The following is an 8506-nucleotide window of genomic DNA, read 5'->3' on the forward strand; positions in this document are numbered from 1 at the left end:
ACTGTACAGAGTACATAGTCGTGTCACTGACTGTCCTCAGAGGAGCTCACACTCTAATGCTACCATAGTCATAGTCTAATGTCCTACCATATTATTATTATTATTATTATTATTATTATGTTTTTATATAGCACTGACATCTTCTGCAGCACATTACAGAGTACATAGTCATGTCACTGACTGTCCTCAGAGGAGCTCACACTCTAATCCTACTATAGTCATAGTCTAATGTCCTACCATATTATTATTATTATTATTATTATTATTATTATTATTATTATTATTATTATTATTATGTATTTATATAGCACTGACATCTTCTGCAGCACATTACAGAGTACATAGTCATGTCACTGACTGTCCTCAGAGGAGCTCACACTCTAATGCTACCATAGTCATAGTCTAATGTCCTACCATATTATTATTATTATTATTATTATGTATTTATATAGCACTGACATCTTCTGCAGCACATTACAGAGTACATAGTCATGCCACTGACTGTCCTCAGTGGAGCTCACACTCTAATCCTACCATATTATTATTATGTATTTAAAACATACAAACTCTATGCATATATTGTGTTGGCCTAGATTTGAACCAGGGGCCTATCACACTTTGGTGACAGTTTGGAAACATTTCTTCTGTATTGCAGCTGTAGTGGGTAGAGAGAGGCAGTCATTAGATTCATGCTTAGCTCCGGACTATAGCCATGAAGGTGGGATTATTAGAGTCTCTCGCTGCTGCTGTCTCCTCGTCTCTCATTTTCACAGTAATTAATCTTTGAGTTGGTAGCACTGTATAAACTTAATTATGCAACTACTGTATACAGAGCAGAGAGCAGAACAGGCCAGGAATGTTGGCACCAGTGCAGACTTATATAAACGCTGTCATACTGTGCGCCACTAATGAGATACAGATGCATCCGCTCAGAGCCGGATTAAGGCTAAATGGGGCCCTAAGCAAAGTAACTGATTTGGGCCCCCCCATCATGTCGTAATAGAATCAGAAGATGCAGCTGCACAGCAACATGCCGCACACACCGGGGCAGCCGAGCTACTGGTTGCTATGGGCAACAGCCCGCTTTCCTCTGTGGCTGCACAGTGCAGGGAATAGCAGCCGCAAAATGCAGAGTGAGATATGAATGGCTGGGCCATTTGCACTCAGGGGCTGGGGCACCCCTGTGAAGAGGGCGCCAGATATCACCGCAGCAGCACTTTCCCCCTGCATCTCCAGCCTGGCATTAGCAGAAAGCTCTGGACACCGCCAAACCTGAAGCTGTTCCCCAGACAGAATTACATAACCACCCCCACCACCGAACAACCAATTTCCTCCCAAACTAGACAGCCACCATGCAGCCTCCATCCCAGTGAATACGATAGTCCAGCAGAGAAGGCAGCCACAGCGGGGGAGAATGACAGCACCAGATGACTCACATTCACCTATTGCAATCCCAGCAATAGAGGTCCCGTCATCCGGAGCCCATCTGTCTCCTCTAGAGTGCTGCCGCTCTGTTACTACTTCTATTACTACTTCCTGTCTGATCTGAGAATCAGGAAGTTCAGAGCAAGCGGCTGCACTGTAGAAGAGACAGATGGGTTTCAGATGACGGGATCTCTATTGCTTGGATCATGGATAGGTGAGTGAGCGTTTGCCATCTGCTGCTATCATTCTTGCTGCAGCTGTGGTTGTCTGTGGGAAGGGAGGGAGGAGTGGGCAGCGGCAGAGTGCACAGTAGAAGAAGGGGGACCTAGGAGGAGAGCCTGGCTCTGAAGACAACCAGCAGCGCACGGCATCATTTGACAAGACAAGACAAGACAAATAACATTTATATTGCGCTTTTCTCCTGGCGGACTCAAAGCGCCAGAGCTGCAGCCACTAGGACGCGTCCTATAGGCAGTAGCAGTGTTAGAGAGACTTTCCTTAGGTCTCCTACTGAATAGGTGCTGGCTTACTGAACAGGCAGAGCCGAGATTGGAACCCTGGTCTCTTGTGTTAGAGGCAGAGCCCTTTAAGGGACTCCGAGCAGTGCCTGTGGGTATGCCTTTAAGCATACCCACAACTAATTAAATTACATCCTCACACCTACCAGCATGATGTTTGTAGTTATATCCCCCTTGGTTTCTTATATTTCATTGCATTGTGCTGAATCGAGCTGCCGACTTTGGAGAAAATTCGTCCTGTGTAATACAATGTAACTATGGAAAGATGCATATAATTTTGAAGCTCTCTTTCTCCTCTTTCCAATGATAGATAAACTGCCACCCTCCGTCTTTTAGTTTCTGTTATTTTCACGATCGAATTTGTCGTGGCTGCGATTTCGATCGCGGAAATAGAGAAAACTAAAAGGCATAGGGCGGCGGTTTATATATCATTGAGAAGAGGAGAAAGAGAGCTTTAAAATGATATGCATCTTTCCATAGTTACTGCACTGCTCAGAGTCCCTTTAACCATCATACCATCCAGCCACCGCTGACAGGATGGCGAGGGCTGGTTTATGTGCTGATGGGGCCCCTTTGACTCTGAATGGGGCCCCAAGCGACTGCTTTTGTTGCCTGGTCGGTAATCCGGCCCTGCATCCGCTGCCTGTCTGCTTCCAAATGACCTTCTTAATTTCCTGCTTTGTGAAAAGAGTGCTTGATTAATCGCTGCCTGTATTTTTCTGTATCTGCTGGCTGCATAACACTTTATCAACACTAGATGGCGATGTTTACACATTTCTCAAGGAACGGGATGCAGATTTATGAATATACCATGATACAGTGCAAATCTTACCCATATAAACCAGTTATTACTATTTGGCATTTACTGTATTTTTCAGAATATAAGATGCACTTTTTCCCCACAAAAAATGGGGAGAAAAAGTCCCTGCTTCTTGTATGCCAAAGATAGGAAGACCCAGACTTATGATCGCCCGCTGATAAGGACCCCCGACCCGTCGTGATGTTGGGGACTCCCTGCCTTGTCCCCGTGGTGTCCCTCGGTCCCCTCCTGCAATGTCTCCTCCACTCCCCTGTGTAAAAATAATCAGCGGCTCACACGACAAGCGATTCCAGCCGCGCTCAACAGATCTCTCATCTTCAGCGCAGCTCCCCTAGTGAAGGCTTCTGGTGATGATGCGTTCAACAGAAGCCTTCACTAGGGGGAACCGCTCTGAAGATGAGACGTCTGTTGAGCGCTGCTGGAATCGCTTGTGAGGTGAGCTGCTTATTGTTTTACACAGGGAAGCGGAGGAGACATTGAGGGGGGGGGGGGGGCAGGAGGAGATGTGAGAGGACACACGAGTCTAGGAGGGGACACAGGAGAGGACACAGGGGGCCAGGAGGGGACACAGGAGAGGACACAGGGGGCCAGGTGGCGAAACAGGGGAAACAGGAGGGGACACAGGAGAGGACACAGGGGGCCAGGAGGGGACACAGGAGAGGACACAGGGGGCCAAGAGGGGACACAGGAGAGGACACAGGGGCCAGGAGGGGACACAGGAGAGGACACAGGGGGCCAGGAGGGGACACAGGAGAGGACACAGGGGGCCAGGTGGGGACACAGGAGAGGACACAGGGGGCCAGGTGGCGAAACAGGGGAAACAGGAGGGGACACAGGAGAGGACACAGGGGGCCAGGAGGGGACACAGGAGAGGACACAGGGGGCCAAGAGGGGACACAGGTGGCGAAACAGGGGAAACAGGAGGGGACACAGGAGAGGACACAGGGGGCCAGGAGGGGACACAGGAGAGGACACAGGGGGCCAGGAGGGGACACAGGAGAGGACACAGGGGCCAGGAGGGGACACAGGAGATGACACAGGGGGCCAAACAGGGGGAACAGGAGGGGACACAGACGGGACAGGAGAGGACACAGGGGGCCAGGAGGGGACACAGGAGAGGACACAGGGGGCCAGGAGGGGACACAGACGGGACAGGAGAGGACACAGGGGGCCAGGAGGGGACACACAGGGACATAAAGGGGCAAATGAGGACATACAGGAGGACACACATAGACAGAAAAAGAAATGACAATCAGTTGGGAACATCAGACTTGGAGAAGGACTTCATCACTCTGCCAGCCTCAATCTTTCGTATCTCACACTTTAGTCAATTTCGGCACAATCTGTAAAAGAAATAAAGGACTCAATGAGCTGATTTTCTCAGCATCACACACGGGGGCACCAATGAGGACTGTGACAAAATGTCATCAATATATCATAATAACTTCCACGTGATAATTAAAACTATACGGTACCCCTCTGGCCCCTAATATGTAGGAATACTTTTGGAGGAAGATTTTAACTTTGTCATGTCCTCAAGAGACCTCCTCCTCAGTACATCGTTAACAATTCTCTGGCAGACTGGCCACCACTGACCTGCTCTATGAGAGGTGTCTGGAGAGGGGAGCGTGCAGACGCCGGGGGTGATACGTGTCACTCTACAACCTAACAAACATGGTCACGAGCAGACGTAGCACTTTCATCTAATGATACTGCAGACCTTGTTAGAAACATTAGCATTCTGCCTAGAGGAATATAAGATCATGCCCCCATTAGCTGTGGATATAGAAATAGGCATACGATCTCTCCATTAGTGCAGAGAATGCCTAAGCAATGGCTGGGAAGTCTGCTATTTACTGAACAAGTAAATAAATTGGTTCATTGCTAAGCAGATACCCGAGTGTAAGACCACCAATGGCGGGGATGATTTTAACTCTCTCCTGCGAGGAAGATTCGCTTTGGCGCAACTGTCCTCTCACTCTCAGTGGTAGTTTTTAGTCCTCCGAAAAATAATTTTCTTGGCAAAAAAACCCACTTATTATGACAGTTATTGTCATCCCACAGGCAAAAGCCATTTTCCCCTGTCGGTGCTCCTCCCATTCATTTGGCTATAACTTTATCACTGCTTATAACACCTAAATGATCTATGTCTTGTATTTTTATAGAACAAATTAGGCTTTTTGTGGCCAATACTTGTTTTCAGTAATAATTGTATTTTGTATGCATTTTAAAGAGGAAAGCAAGAGAAAAAAAAATCTCCATTTCCATCCACTATAGTTTTAAAATAAAATGTGCTACTGTAGATAAACCCCACAAATTTTATTTGCCCATTTATCCTGGCTATCGCAAAATTTAAATTATGTTCCTAGTACAATGTATCGTGATAATATTTATTTGGAAAAAGGTGTATTTTTTCGGTGTTGTGTTTTTTGTTTTCTCTGTACCCTATCACCTCTCACAACCTTAGATCAGCTAGTTCTATAAACTTGGTCACTTCCAGAGTGCACCTCAAAAAATCTGGAGATAGAGCCTTCTGTCATGCTGCCCCTACTCTTTGGAACTCCCTACCACACCCAGTAAAGACAGCACCATCCCTGGAGCTATTCAAATCCAGACTGAAAAGCCACCTGTTTAGCCTGGCATTTCCAGACTTATAAAATTCTTCCTCTGTACCACGATGGTCTGAGCCATGCTTATGCGCTTTGAGTCCTATGGGAGAAAAGCGCTCTACAAATGTTATTTGTTGTTGTTGTTATCAATAATTACCAGCCCTTATTTGCAAAAAATAACAGTAATATACAATGTACCATATACATGGCATACATATTTAAAAAGAAGAATTCCTAAGGTAACTAATTATTATTATTATATTTTATTTTATATTCTGCCACATTGCTCTATTTGTACACTGTTATTATTATGGTACAAAATATATGAAAATAACAATTTTATGGCTTTTGACTTAGTTTGTCACTAAAAAGAATTCACAAGACATAGGCTTCAACCAAAAGCACCCTAAAATGTATTCTACAACTTATCATGGTAAAAGTGATAGTACACATTTCTCAGTTGATAGCTAGCTGAACATTTAGCAGGCTATTAACTCTGAAATGTGCATGTTGCTTTCTACCGGCCAATTTTTTGCACAGAGTATTTTCTTTGTTTGCAAAGCCCCAGAAGAGTCTAGACAGCAGACCAATGCCACAAATGTCACCATTATAGTAAGCTGGTAGCTAGGGATATTCAAAAGGGGGTGTGTGTAAGCTACTGACTCATGTAGTTTTGCTGGAACTTTACAAAGTTTGACCTTTTTTTATTGTTGGATTAGGATTGACCCTATCTTTTTATTTATGTGACATGGGTCCAGGCTTTATGACAACCAAGATTTATTCTACAGCTTGTCACTGTTAAAATGACACCACAAATGGCATAATTGGTAACAAACTGGTGGTGCAGCAATCTGTTCTACTCAAGGTACAATAATGGCTTTTTGCAATTCATCGGGTTTTTTGGACTAATTGTTACAGTGGCATTCTTTGTTTGCATAGCCCTAGAAGAGTCTGGACAGCAGAAAACGGCCACACATGTCATCATTACGGAAAGCTAACAACCAGGGCTATTCAAAAGTGTAAGTTTTTGATTAACCAGTTCCAGTTCTTGGATGTGACTCTCACTTCCTAATAATTGTCTCACTAAAGATTTCAGGACATGAAAGTCCTGTCCTGCATCTTAATCCTTCCTCCGCACGCTCCCGCACATTCACGCGCACGTGCCAGTTTAAAAATAATGAACGTTCTGTAGTAGCAATCATTAATTTAACTTTTTTTTTTAAAAAAGTTAAAATTTTGTAAAGTAACAGTGTCCTATTAAATAATACAGTGTTTTTACCTGTAGTTAACTTTTAAAGGAAACAGGTATGGTCTTTAAATAAAAAGAGTTTAACTTACCTGGGGCTTCTACCAGCCCCCAGCAGAAGTTCTGTGCCCGCGCTGGGACAAAACGATCCCCGGATCCCCCGCCGCTGCTCACTTTCGGTTTCAGGGACTGAGTCTGCCGCCAGCAACTGTGCCTGTGTGGCCCTGGCCGCATGCATCCTTGTTTGTGCTCCCGTGGCCGGGAGAGTCTTGCGCAGGCGCCCTATGAGGTTTTCTCATACTGCCTCTGTGCAAGATGCTCCCGCAGTGGGCGTTTACTTGCAAATCGGCGATAACAAAAGTAAGCTGCGACGGTGGACCTGAGGAATATTTTGCCCGTCGCAGGCACAGGACGTCTGCAGGGGCCAGTAGAAGCCCCAGGTAAGTTCAATTCTTTTTTTGTTTAAAGACCTCATAGGTTTCCTTTAACCCATTCTTAACTACTTGACCCCTTGGGTCACCTACACTTGGCCTTAAGATTCATGGCCACCTGTAATGTCTGCCACCAGTAGCAATCAGATGTGATTGCTAGGGCAGTGGTTCGGGGACCCAACACTGTATAGATGCATTGCTAGGCTGTTGCCTAGCAATGTCTATACAGCATCGGGGTCCGTAAACTATGCGCCATGCCGTCCGCATCCAGTCGCTTCAGACGCACAACAGGTGAAAATGGTATACCACATTCCCTACTAGTGAGGAAATATGGTATGTATGGTATCATTTTAATCAGGAGGAGCCACATAATGTAGTTTCAGGTGTTTTACAACTGTGGTACTGGTCATGTAAAGATTAGAAGAAGTGAAACATTAAAAGAATGAGTAATTTTTACATTTACGCCTAATTTTCCCTAGTAAAATACCTGTAAAATTGAATTAGATCAATAAACAAATATCACCAATAGAAAGCCTAGATTGTCCTGAAAAAAAAACAATAAGTGTGTTACTTTGGTGTCATAAGTAATAAAAATGTATTGTTGTATCAATAGTGACAAATCCGAAACAGCAAAATTGTCAGCAATCTTAAAGTGAACCTCCTGACTAAAAATCTACTCAGCAGCACTGAAAAGGCTTGGTGTTTCTATAACAGTTTCACAGCATCAGAACTTTGTTTTTCTTACCAAAGCATCATTTTTAGCTGTATTTTTAGCTAAGCTCCACCCATCAAAGAAAACTGCCTGGCTTTTTTTCCCTGATGCTGTGCAAAGCATGATGGGGATTTATGATGATCTTGTTCTTGTTCTGCTGTTTTGGTGCAATTTGTTTTTAATTTTGAATTTGCGATTTGAAGCCTAGCGTGAGCAGCTGGGAACGGTGATCAGGAGCGTACGAGAGATATCAGCACAAGAGACTTAGGCGCAGGATACAGCCGGTATATGGCTGATCCTGCTCCTGCACAAGTTCCCGACAACGTTAAATACTATTCCTTCTCCAGGTCCATGTGGATGGTGGGGAATGAAATAATTCAGCTTCCAGAAATTGCATGAAGCCAAATTATTGTGATTTAAAAGTAACTTCAGCTCCGTCTTCTGACAGCGCCGAAGTTACTCTGTGTCTGCTGTAGCCGTAATTCCTATTACGGCCTATGGTGGCGCCGGCTGCGCCCAAGTCTCCTGCGTTGGATTCACTGTGTTCGGATCAGGACACAGGACAGTTGGAAGTGTGTCTCATGTTCCCTGTCACCTCCTTTCAACCAAAAAGATGGCTGCCCCCATGAAATCACAAACATTTGCCTGTTCTTTTAAAACTGGGTGGGTGAGAGATTATATTACCTATCTATTCTAATTAACATAACTAATGTAACTTAATGACAGTATGTTTGTTTAAGCTGAA

Source organism: Hyperolius riggenbachi, chromosome 7 (genome assembly GCF_040937935.1).
Source record: "Hyperolius riggenbachi isolate aHypRig1 chromosome 7, aHypRig1.pri, whole genome shotgun sequence".
Classification (NCBI taxonomy): domain Eukaryota; kingdom Metazoa; phylum Chordata; class Amphibia; order Anura; family Hyperoliidae; genus Hyperolius; species Hyperolius riggenbachi.